The sequence below is a fragment of the Chinchilla lanigera genome, unplaced genomic scaffold (genome assembly GCF_000276665.1).
Source record: "Chinchilla lanigera isolate Chin_1 unplaced genomic scaffold, ChiLan1.0 scaffold00071, whole genome shotgun sequence".
In the NCBI taxonomy this organism is placed as follows: Eukaryota; Metazoa; Chordata; class Mammalia; order Rodentia; family Chinchillidae; genus Chinchilla; species Chinchilla lanigera.
In genome coordinates this window covers 12234520-12248075 of record NW_004955472.1, presented here as the reverse complement: position 1 = coordinate 12248075, position 13556 = coordinate 12234520, and positions in this window count along the sequence as shown.

The following is a 13556-nucleotide window of genomic DNA, read 5'->3' as shown; positions in this document are numbered from 1 at the left end:
TTTTCCCTCCCTTCTCACTTATCGTTCTCATTTATTTGTATATAGGTCTGGCCTCCTCACTCCTCTGACCATGCCTTGTTTGTCTTGTATTAGTCATGGCTTCTGTTACAGAACCCAGCCCAGAGTGGTTGCTCAGGAGATATACGTTGGAGAAATAATTATACATCAGCTAAAGTGCTCATTTCGATTCCTATATCTGAGCAGCTCTAGCTTTTTGGGTGAGATAAAGAAGAAATACAGGTTTTAGGCATATGTTACAGGTTAGCTTGGAATGTGATAGCTGCCACACAAATGCAGAGCCTTCTGTGGCTTTCCAGTATGAACTCATTTCTATCATCGCCATGCCTCCGCGTTGGGTGACTCTTACCCTGGCATGTCTTGGCAGGACTCTATTTGGTTTGCGTAATCCACATTGGCTTCTAGTTTCAACAAGAATTGTTTACACGCATTTAATTTTAGCTCTTAGGCTATAACATGTCATTGTTCTTTTTACTTATCTCCTTACTTTTGGAAACAGGACAGGCATCTTCAATTCTTGCTGTTCCTGTTTGGTGTGCTCTTAGATTAATTTTAGCTTGCTCTTCAGCTTTCATGACATGCAAGATATTTTCCAGCCGTATTTCCTGCATAAGAAAAATATAGACCATGTTACCACAAAGGGAAGTGGAGAATGGGGGAGATTATTTAAAACATTCAGGGATCTCATACCCTGCTTTGGAAGGAAATTAGAGCAAGGTACTTGGATTAATGTACCTCGCTTGATTATTCTATATTCAATTTAAAGGATAAAACATGCCACTCTTACTCCATTTTATTTGTTGTTGTCGTCACAGTGGACCTGAAAAAAATATATTTCTGGCTTACTTTTAAAAATCAGGGCTTAATAGAATTACTTCATTTTCATATTTTGGGGGAAATGAATACTTCAGGAAAATAATAATGAATTGTGGGAAAGCAATGATTTCCTAAGAGTAGACCATTGAAACTGAAAGTATTTAAGACAGTCTTGCACAAAAGTCTTGCAAAATTCTATTTCTTTATGGTACTTACGCAATCATATTTCTTATTGACTTTCCATAAAATTTTTTACAAGAAGCTCAAAGATATAAAAATAAGCTTATAGGAGGAGATACATTTATGGTTTCTTCTATGGTACAATATATGCAAAACTATGGAGTTTTACAGCACAATTTTTATGGTGATTCTGGAGGAGACAGGAAATCTAACAAATTGAAGGAGTTTGCCACCTACAGGAGACATGTGAAATTCCACTTTTCTACAGGTTTCTCCAGTAGGATTCTTTCCTTCATTTAATTGTTTACACATTTAATTATCAAAAAGTAGAAAGCTTAGTTATTGTACCAGTGCAGATTTGATAAATCTATTCAAGATCTATGAACTCAAAGAAACAAGAAAATGTATCTTATTTTAATTGGACAGTCCGTGTTTAAAATCTTTTAAAAACTATTTGTTATTATCTTAATTTGTAGTACTGGGTATTGAACCCAGGGTCTTGCTTATAGTAGGCAAGTGCCTAAGCTATATGTCTAGCTGAAAAATCTTTAATTTTAAAGAGAGTATGACACAACCATCTGGACAATTCTGGATATCTCTATTTGGGAAGGATACTACTTTCAGTTTTGGGGTATAATAAAATTCATTTTTATTCATCTTTTTTTCTTCTTCTTTTTTAATCTTTGACAAGTTTGGTACAGACCGGTGCAATTTCTTCATGTTTGATATGCATGAGATGTAATTTCTTCATCAAGGTATTCACAGTGTAGCAGATTAGCGATGGAGGGTAATAACTCTGATATATATCAAATAACAGAGATAATGTCTAACATAAAACCATCATTTGATGAAGAATATATATGTATATATTCCATTTATCTGTATTTCAATTATTTCTGGAGCTAAAAAGCAATTATTTCTCTCCTTTTATATTATGAACAATATCTGGCCTAGTATGTATGCACACCAAGTACTGAAGCAATAGTGATTTCAATACTGATTAGTTTGGAGTGAAACTTAGAAGAATTTCAGACATATATTAAACTGAGAAAATTTCCAGTAAGGGCATACAAGATTTTTCTCTTGTCAGTATTCTCAATGTGATTAGAAATTTCTTTGCCAAACATTTCTAGGAGACTATAGATGAAATATTTTATAATTTGTTTTTATTAGTCCATGTTTGCAGTACATAGTGATTACGTTTATCTTGGGGAGTTGGTGCATGTACATAATACATCTTGATTTGCTTTTCATTCCCTTCCCTTCCTCTCCTGCCCACCTTCCCGCATTTGTTGGCCCCTTCTCCTTTTACAAAAGGGGACATATTTTAAATATTTAAAACCGCATCTATGTAATTTATTATGGCCAATAATTTTTGAAAGGGGATTGAAACTTTACACATTGTTGCTCAGTAGAACTAGAATCATTGATACATCCCCAAGAGGAGGCCATGTCGTTTACAAGAGTCGCTTTTGAGCTTTCCATGCTCTCTCTCTGCAAGGGCCACCTCAAACACCTCCAGTAGCCTTCTTTTTCTGGACCCAGTATGACTTTTCTTTCAGCTCACATTCATATGGTATTAAGACTCAGCTCTGCAAAATAAAATATTCTATCATTGTTTGGGTTGTATTTTAATCGTGTGCCATCTGTTTAATTTGTATTTCAGTATCTGTAAGGGTAGTGTTTTCATTATACTCTTTTGATTATAAGCTTCTAGAAGGTAGAGGTCAGCATTATTTCATTCATTGTTTTGGAAATATAAGTCTTCATAATCAAAGTGGAATATCAGACTATGGTAGCTGTTTGAGAAATTTATGCAGTTTTTAAAAATCCATGCTTACAAAAAGAGATAGCAACCAATCAGGCATGACACACTGCATGGTTTCTTTGTTTTTAACTCCTGCATGAAATTTGCCAAACTTTCAGACCTTGGAAATTTTCTCACTCCACTTGTTATGTATAGAGTTGTGTCCCTCCCACCCTAAATTGATATGTTGAAACTCTGACCCCTAGTGCTCCCAACTATGACTTTATTTGGAAAATGAATCATTGTAGATGTAATTGGTTAAGATTTGACCTACCTGGAGTATGATGAGCTCTTAATCCAATATGCCTGGTATCCTCATGAAAGGAAAATTTTGGTAAGACAGAGATGTATATGGAGAATGCCATCTGAAGGTTGTATTTATCCTGCTGCAAGTCAAGAAACTAGCAGAAGCTAGGAAAAAGGCCTAAAAGGATCCTTGCCTAGTGCCTTGAGAGGGAATGTGACTGTGCTGACTCCTCCATCTTGGACTTCCAGTCTTTGGTACAATGAGACAACAAATTTCTCTTCCTGAGCCACTCAGTTTATGGAACTTTGTTATAACAGTCCTTGCAAAGTAACACATTTTAACTGAGGAGCAAAGAAAATTCTGTAACTACGTAATTATCTTCTTTTATTCTTATCAGCATCCTAAAGTGCAGAGATTAGAGCCTTCTATATGCAAATTAGGAAATGAAGCCTCAGAAAAATCAGATGACAAGTTCAAGGTATTGTGGTTGTTTTGTTTTAGTGTCAGTGTTTGATCCCAAGTCTCTTTTCCACCAAAATGTCACCCACCCATTCACTTCTAACCCAATCCAGGTGCTCACAAACAACCAGACTACCACTGGAACAAGTACACAAATGGTCATTGAGAAGGAAGTCATGACCAACATCAGACTGTCAGTCAGGCAGGAAAAGCTTTAAGAAGCGAAGCAAATATATAGAATACACTAAAGATGGTGGGAATCTTTGTATGTGTGGATTCCCTGTGCCTTTAGGAAGGAACTCCGAAATATACCCGAGTTAGTTCAGGCAAGAGGAAAGAGAAGGTTGTAGATGTCTGATGCCTCTTTTGTAGCTGGGTACCTAACACCTTCATCGCACAAATTCTTATGAATATGGAGATGCACATTCCACAAATTAATGCACTGTAATATTGTCATGCAGTCTGATTTGATTTTATTGAAATTTTTGTTAGGTAGACGGGGCTCTAAGTTGTCTTAATGAGGAAGCCAAAATATTCAAGAGATTCCCTGACTTCCCAGGCCAGGAGGTAAGCCTTGCTGTCAGCATCAATCCCCACGCTTTCTGATGTCAGTTCAGCATTCTTTCTATAATTTCTCATTGCCTGGAGAAACAGCTTGGCTCTCTATGACTTTTCATACTACTACCTCTTTCTCATTAGCTGTCCACCAAAGCAAAAACTCACATGAAAACAGAAAAATGGAACAGAGAGGTTGGTGGTAGAAGAGAGAAAAATAATGTTCTTCAGTGCAAAAGAGATTTCTTGGGAGGAAAAGAAAAAAACAGGGGGGAACTCTGAGATCCTGAAGAGGTATGCGTAAGATGAGCAGCTTGTAACTTGTGAAGAGACTGTCTAGTTTTTGAGATCCTGCTCTGAACCATTTTTTAAGGTGAAAGAAATTCCAGTTAACCCCTCCTGATTCATTTATTGGAGAGGACTTTGTCAAGAAGACTGTCCAAAAAGCTTTTTAACGTTGTTCCACAAGCATTGTAATCCTGAGAAAAACTTCTGCTTACTTGGAAAATTGCTTAAAGAGGAACAAGAAAATTTGCTTAGTTTTCCTGCATGAATGTGCAATACTGTTGTGAAAGCAAGTTCACCTTTCTGAATCTACAGCCAAGGACAGAAGAGAACACTTTCTTGAGGCTTTGAGCTTTTTGGTTCAAGTCTAATGGAAGAGGGCAATACCAGAGACTAATTTTATTTATGTTATTTCTTTTTCTGCACCTATCGTAATTTTTTGATGATTCATGACAGGTACTATATTTTGATTCCAGTTATTATTATTCAATACATTTAAATTATTTTAATAAAGACATTTGTAGATTGTTGACATTAAGAAAACTGAATCAGTTTGACTTATATTTCTCTGTAGTTGAGAAGAAAATTCACACATTCCAAAGCAAGTGTTTTCATTTTGAAAAAAAGAATTAAAGATCAGCCAGAAGCAATAGGGAGTAGCTAACTCTTATGCTTTTATTTATGGGTGGCTAAAGTTCAGATTTCTCAACCTACCATAATCTCAGTGTAACTGGCCAAATTCCACGGCGGATAATGAGATCTGGCTTACCAGACAGATTTGTTCTTGCGATCTGTTTGCCAAGTTTGCTGTGTTTTGCATGAGACATCAGACTCACCTTGCCTAGTAATGGGACCAGCCCAACAGGTTCTGTGAGTGAGATCATTGCCAGGCCTGGTAGGCAGAAGCAGTCAGTAAGTAAATGACCCAACCTTGGGTAGTAGAAGTTCTCTTTTTGGTTTTCTCTCCTATGCCCTTTTCTTCTCCAGTTCTTTAGGGGATGGGACATTCATACATCGATGCAGTCAACAAATACTTACTGAATGGGAACTGTGACCATGGCATTACAAATATAAGAATGAACTAGACAATTCCTGTCTTCAAGGGTCTGCAAACAAATAATTAAAATACTCTGTGAAAAATGTTTTTTTTTTTTTTTTTTTCAGTATCAGGGATTGAACTCATGACCTTGCGCTTGCCAGGCAGGCACTTATGCCACTGAGTTATTTCCCCAGCCCCTCAGTTAAAAATGTTACAATTCATTAAGGTCAGTAATTCAAATCTTTATTTTTTTTTCTCTGTCTTTCTCTTGTCTTTTCTTTCATTTCTTTTTTTTTTTTTTTTTGAAACAGGGTCTTTCTCTGTAATTTAGGCTGATGTTGAACTTGTGGCAATCCTCCTGCCTCAGCCTCCCAAGTGTTGGTATTATAGGTGTGCACCACCATGCCTGGCTAAATCCTTGTTTTTGTCTTTTTAAATTTTTTTAACTTTTTTTTTATGTTTTTGAGACAGGGTCTTGCTACACAGTTCAGGCTGGCCTGGAGCTCACTTTGTAGCCCAGGCTGGCCTTGAACTCTCAACAATCCTCCTGCCTCAGCCTCCTGAGTGCTGGGATTACTGGCATGTACCACCACACCTGGCTGTTTCTGTCTTTAAAAAGCAAAAATAATGATAACCATAGCAATGGTAATAAAATCTATAATTTATGGAGGAGCTTGTGTGTGTATTTAGCTTTACCTTTTTTTTTCTTTCAGTATTGGAGATTGAACCTAGGGCCTTCATACTTAGTTTTATTTATTTATTTTTATTTTGAAGCAGGGTCTAGCTAAGTTGTTCAGGATGGGCTCAAGGTTGCTATCTTACTTTCTCAGCCTCCCAGAGTGTTGAGATTATGGGCACGAGCCTGGTTAGCTTTATTTTATTTTCACAACTCTCACAAGCATGTATATCACAGAAATACGAGACAAAGGGCAAGAAAGAAGAAACAGTAGAAGTGAAACTTCATTTTGGCAAAGGTAGCTGTAAGGAACACCTGAAATGTTGGAGTGCTTGCCCTTTTTCTTTAGTCAGCAGATTCCAGAGCAGATTGTTCCTTGGAGAGCAGGAGAGTGGCGGGGGCAGAGTAACCGTTTTCATCACACATTTGCTGTTAGTAATCTTTGTTATGCTGAACCAAGGCATTCGCTTAGAAGCTTTACTTTCTTTTCATACCAGTGCCAAATTTATCATAATCTTTCATTTTTCTGTGGAGCAAATAGTGCAGTAAATCTTTTCTATAAATGTTTTATCTTAGGGGCTAGGGGTGTGACTCAGTGGTAGAGCTCTTGCCTTGCATGCACAAGGCCCTGGTGGTTCACTCCCCAGCACCACTGCCGCCACAGAAAAATGTATTATCATAAAATATTAGAGTTAGTAATATTAGGCCTTTTCACTTTACAGGGGGAAATTGAAACTCAGAAGAAATTAAGAAAAAATTTTTTGTGTTTACATAACTTACAGTACCATATAAGACTTAAAATATGGACTTGTTTTTATGTGTGTATCCACGCTTTGCTTCTAGCATACAATGGATTTCAAGTACAAACCATGCCTTCTCTGTTTCTTATCCTTAATTCTTTTTTAGCAGAGTGTCTTGGTCTTAGCTGGTGCTGAGTAATTGCTTTTTGACTAACTAAATGGTATAACAGACCCCACAAATCCGCCTTTTAGTTCTTCTTTGTCTTAAACTCTTTCTAAATCTCATTTAGCACTTCATTATTTACTTTTCCTATAAAGGCGTTAAAAACAGTGTATTGGAGAAATACTTTGATGAATAATAAAGATGCAGATATGTGAAGTAATGTGCTGTCCATTTTAATTTTTATGTGTTCTGGGCATAGACATTATATTTCAGGATGGTCAAAATAAGAAAGATGAAACATACAAAGATGTATAGAAGATATTCGTTAAATGTTTTTATTACACATTTACATGAATGACGGGAGCTATAGGATATAATGAATTTATTTTAGCAATCATTGTAAAACAAATTAGCTAAAGATTGCTTGGAAAAACTGAGAACTTTCTAGGTGTTTCTTTTTTTTTTTTTCTTTCTAGTGTTTCTAAAGATTAAGTTATCCAATCATCACTCTGCTTCTTTTCACAATAGTCCAGTTAAAGTGTAGCTCTTGCTTGGTTAGTGTACAGGAATGTGATGTTTTTCAAGATTTTACATTTGGTTTTCAGTGTAAGTTGTTTTATATATTTTGTTGCTGTTCTACTAATAACTGAATCGTTGTAGAGTCATTTTGTAAAGCAGCACTCTAACTTTTAATCCTCTTTGGTCTGAGGTTCACTTCCATTATATTTATGAAGCCCGATTTTTACCTGTGAAGGTCAGTGCATAATGCACCCTCCTTTTTAACCCTCTGGATGTTTTGATAGCTTGATGAAGTATGACAAGCTTCTTCTGCCTCCCCCTCCTTCCTGCGCCTCTTCCCCTAGCAGGTTTTGTATTCCTTTTGGCATCTGGAGTTCTTTTTCTGCCAAAAATGAGTCAGATAGAGAGGAAATGTTTAACCCACATTTTTCATCTTGGCTGGGAAAATAGATTTGAAAGAAAAGAGTGACTGAATATGTTTCACTAGAACCATGATGCAAACTTCTTAATTCTGCATTAATTTAAAAAGCACAAAATGATGACTTTTTACCGTGAACACATTTCACAAAATCAATACTATTTTTAGAAATTTTTCCAAAAGAAAAATTGTGTGTGTGTATGTATGTGTATGTTAATATCTAGTCTCTTCTCACAGTGAATTTCATTTTACAAGCATAAATAATATTGTAAGAGTAAGAGTAAAGAGCAAATAGTTTTTTTAAGAGAAGGGAAGGGGCTGGTGATTTAGCTCAGCGGCAAAAGCGCCTGCCTGGCAAGCGCAAGGTCGTGAGTTCGGTTCCTGGTACCGGAGAAAAACCAAAAAAACAAAAACAAACACACAAAAAAAAAAAAAGAGAAGGGAAAATATGCATAGAATTGTATGATGAAAAGGAATTACTTGTAGGCTGGTATAGAATAACTGCTATTTAATGCTTATCATACATCAACATTTAACATTAATAAAAATACCTCATTTCATGATATAATCACTGAATCTGTTAAATTTCATAAATGTAGAGACCAAGGTTTGGAGAGGATTGTTCACTCAGTTACACACTGCTAATTAGAGGTGGAAGGGACCTTGAATCCTGAGTCTCATCTAGGTTTTGAGTTTCATCTCTGAAATCCTTACAGCTTTTTTTTTCCTTCTGAGACAGAGTTTTGCTATGCAGCTCAGGCGGGCCTTGAACCCAATTTGAAGTCCAGGCTGGCCTTGAACTCACGGCAATCTTCCTGCCTCAGCCTCCCGAGTGCTGGGATTACAGGAGTGAGCCACCACGCCTGTCACAGCTTGTTTTTCAGTACTATCTTAGCAAATATACAAATGGCTCAGCTTCACTGAATTAATTACTTTAAATAATTAAATTAATAATTTAATAATAATGAAGTTAATTATTTTTCCAGTGTCAATGCTCAGGGAGCAGACTGCGTCGGGGGGCGGCGATTGTTGGTCCCTGGTGGTAGCTGTGGTGCTGTCAGGGGGCGTGGCGAGGCACAAGCTGCCCGTGCTCTTTGCCACATGCGGGTCAGAAAGTAGATCACTCGGTGTCTAAACTGTGCTTGGGGCTTGTGTTCTTCACCAGAATCTTGGCGTTAAATGAACCATACAACTTAGCAATATGCCATGAAAATAAAGACACAGCACTATCAAATTCTACCCATAATGTAAACTGTGCGTGGAAAATTGTGGTCCAAGCTCTTTGAAATGCTCATCAACTAACATGCACATTATTTATTTATTTATTTATTTTCATGAGAATAAAAAATTTAAAAAACATTGAAACTGACACAGAATTTCAAAGCACGATGATAGAAAATCAGCAATGGTTGTTACAGTACACACTGTTATCTTCAAAGCAGTCCTTCAGATTATCAGATATGAGCATAGCATGCACATTTATTGAACAATATTTTATGTACATTGCAGTAATTCAGTGCCACACTACAGCATCACAAACTGGACCTAAAATGGGTTCATTTGCTTCATTAAATAGTGAACATTAAATAGGCAGTGATTTTATTTGTCCTGGCCTTAGAACATAGGACAGATATTTGTGACAATCTGAATCTCTCAGATGCTTTGATAAAACTCTCAGCATCTTTGAATACTTTCTTTTCCTCCAAATAAATTTTCCTGTATCAAAAGAAGTCATTAGTATGACTCCCTAGACTTTAAAGCCCCCTCAAAGTGTTGCAGTTTGCCTACTTGAATTTATTTAGTTAAATCAGAGCAATAACATAAAAAATGCACAGATTCCCATTTCTTGAACAGTATGCTAGGGACCTGATGCATATCATTTTGTTTGATTTTACTAGCATGTTCGTGACCTAAGGCACTACTTTAGACGTTAAGAAACCACAGAAAATTAGGGAAATTTTCATTGATGAAGGCAGAATTTGAACCCATGTACTTAACCACTGAACTGATGGCCTTTCCTCTCAAGAAACGGCTTAAGGATGTTGCAGAGATTTAACTGAATATAAATAGTTGCTTCAAGAGAGGCTCTGGTGTATTGGTTTAAACTAGTCAACTGTTCCAAAGTTGAAAAGCTGAATTATTCTATTCAATTTATGAGTACAGTTATACCATATTCAGTGTGTCTCCCTACTACATGCACTACACATATTAGAAAGTTTTCCAACTCAGTACTTCACTCTAGGACAAAACTGAGAACATTTACTTGTAATATATCTAACTCCAAAAAAAAAAAAACCACGTTAACTAACATGCGGGGGCTGGGAACAGCAATCTTTTAGATATGAACCCTAATTTAATAAAAGTTCCCAAACAATGTATTGCCACATCTGAAATAGTTGTAGTGTAAGTGGAATGGCCAGAGAGTTTAGGAAAAGTTCCTTCCTGTTCTGTTTTATTACAGAGTTCCACGGGATTAACCAGAGACGCAGCCCTTCAGGCTACATGTATGTTGTACAGCTGCCTTCAGAATCCCCTCCCTCATACTGCTTCCTCCATGTCACCCTCCCAGTGACCATCTGCTCTGATACAAGGGGACCATGTACCAGCTGGACCACATAGGTCAACCTTAAGTAGCAAGATGAAAGCCACAGCGTTCTGGAGTAGGGACAGGGGAGAAACACAGCCCCCTTGTTGTAAGGTAATGCACACTTCACAGGACTGTGATGAAGGAAACAAAATGATGTCTGTAAAGTGCTTTGTACATTAATGGGCCTATAAACTCCAAATAACCAGGAGTTATTATTACTTTTTTCTCAAAATATTTTCTCTAGCCTCTCAGCAATCATGAGACTCTGTCTTACACAGACTCCATGGTTAGGAGGACTTGAAGAACCATGATCTAAAAGTTCAAACACATTTTCTTTTCTCCCCAAAGGAGAAATCTCTGCTTTGAAATATCCAGATTGTATATATCACTTAACCAAATGATTGCAAAATTTATACTTCACTTTTATCTGTTAGAAAACATTTTTAAAAATTATGTGCATAAAAATTATGTGCATGTACATTTGTGTAATGGGCACACACACACTTAAGTGCATATGCATGTGTGTACCTTCTGTGTCAGTTTTAGGGGTTATTTTTGCAAGGCGAAACAATATAATACAGGACACATATTTTCTATGATTATTTATAATAGTCACCCAAAGAACGATACACAAGAGTGCAGGAAATATGTCCACACACCAAGACCAAGGAATGTAGCCAAGGGCCTAGATCCCACGAAAATGTTCTACATGAGTCTAGCTGAATACCTAGAGCTCATAACAGTTCCTCCCATGAATCCAGCTGGAGTCCCAGAGTCCACGACAACGTCCCTTGGAGGCCTGTTTCATGGATCTGTGCTGGGAAGGCCCAGAGGTCAGTGGTGGGATCTAGGAAGTCTGTGTCAGCAGGCTGAGGGATCTGTGCCAGCAGGCTGAGGGGTCTGTACTGGAGCCAGGAAGCAATGCTCAGAAGAAGCAGAGCTCCCCCGAAAGGTACCACAGCCATCTGCAGCAACAGTGAGGTCCTGAGCTTCTCTGATGATCAAGATGGCTGAGTTCCCATCGGGAAGCTAACACAGCAAGCTTCTTCTGGAGACCAGCAGTGCACCATCTTCCCCACCGAAGCCAGGAAGTGATGCTCAAAGCGAGGACCAGAGCTCCCCCAAAGTGAACCAAAGCCATTCTCAGTGCCAACGAGGTCCCGAGCTCCTCGGAGGATGAAAACAGCCAAGTTCATCAGAAAAGCCAGCACGACAAGCTCCTTCAAATCAGCCTCCATGGAGCCCTTTATAGCTTCTACCAGCTCCCAACAGCCTTTCTCCACGCCCAACAGCATTTTTAGTTCCTAAAAGCCTTTTTTCTTTTTCTTCTGGTCTGCCTCTTATGCTGCTGGCAACAATTCCCAGGTGGGCCTCCCACGCCCAGCACCACGCTTACTCAGTTCAGCTGGGGGTAATAAATTGACCATCAGTTGTCAATCCACTACACCTTTTATAGCATTTTGCTTATCTGTTCTCTCCTATGACATGCTCTAAACTCTGTGTGGTGTATTTTGTAATACCATACTTTGTGATTAAAAGAAAACTAAACTCTAAAAGCAGCCTGGCTTGGTTAAAGGCCTTGCAGTTGACCTGGGATAGAGCTGGGGTTTTCTGACCCCCTCTCACTTTTTTATCCTTTCTACTGCCTGATGACTGTGGAAGTGAAATCCACTAGCATTTGGCTTCTGAAGAAGTTCCAGCTGAAAGGGAATCAAAGGAGAAAAGTGTTTGAAAGCAGCATGGCTGAACTCTAGTTAAATGTTAAAATTCTTTTGGGCAGTATCTCCTTAACTGACAACAGAAATTGCCGCCACTGCCTGTCTAGCCACTTTGCAGACAGTGGGGGTGCTAGCAAGGGCTCCCAGCGGGCGCTTCCCCGGAGAGCAGTGACTGCTTTGGCTGGATTCCGCTGCAGCAGTTTTCTGCTGGTGACGAGCCTGCAGTTAGACAACGGAGGCAGTAACACCATTTTCTGATAACCACCTCAGGCTTTTGGCACCTAATTCCCCGGCACTGTCTAGGAAGCTACTTCATATTACTTGTCAGGTTAAGCAGCTTGTCTAATTTTGCTGGGAAATCTGGTGCGAACTGTCAAATCACTCACAGTTCTGGGGTCCATTGTGTACCTAGCAAAGTGCTCAAGGAAGGGTCTGATGAACCACCACAAGCCAATAGCAAAGTGAGATTTAAAAATGTATCTCCATTTTTGCACGTTTTCTGTCTGTGGTTCAGTGGTGCTAGAAATCAGGATGTGGTCCTGCGTCAGTGACTCCAGGAAACACTTGGATGCACAAGCTGTCTGCTTGGCTTTCTTGAACCTCTCATGGACTGGCTTCATCCTGTCTCAGAGTCCATACCGCTGTATTTTCCCGTGCACTTCCTGTGCAGGCCTTCCTCTGGTTTGCGGGCTGAGCACTGCATTTTCTTCCTTCGAAGGGCGCACTGATCTGAGTGTGAAAAAAGACTTTCTGTGGCTTCTGCTACCTATTTATTATCCAATCTCAGGCTTAAGGTCTCTTTCCCTGTGATTTAAACTGAAGTAACTCTTTTCCAATGTATCTGTAGTTTTCTTTTCCAACACACCCAACTAAGGGAGAGGTAGGCTGTTTTTCCAGAACTGGACTTTGTAGCAATCTTACTCTTATAGATTGTGTTTATAAGATATATAAATATGTTAGACTTGGTATTGCTTTGAAAACTTCACAAACCCCAGATAGCGTGATAGTTTGTAGGCCTTTGTGAAAAGGCTTGCTTAAGCTATCTGAAAATCTGCTTGAATTTCCTCTGAAAGGTTACACACAATGGCTCTTAAAACTAATTCTCTGAACGTGCAGTTGCAGCCTCCTACTCAGATTCTGGGGTGCTAAGAAGTCATGGGGATTCGTTCTGCACACGGCGCGCATGAGTGCTCGGTTGGCGGCGGTGTCAAGCAGCTGGCACGCGTGCTGCGGCAGGAGCTTCGTCATCACTGCAAGCTCTGAAAGGTTCCCCGTTCCTGAATGTAGGTAAAACTACTCAAGAAGAGCCTGCATTTCAGGGAACTCTTG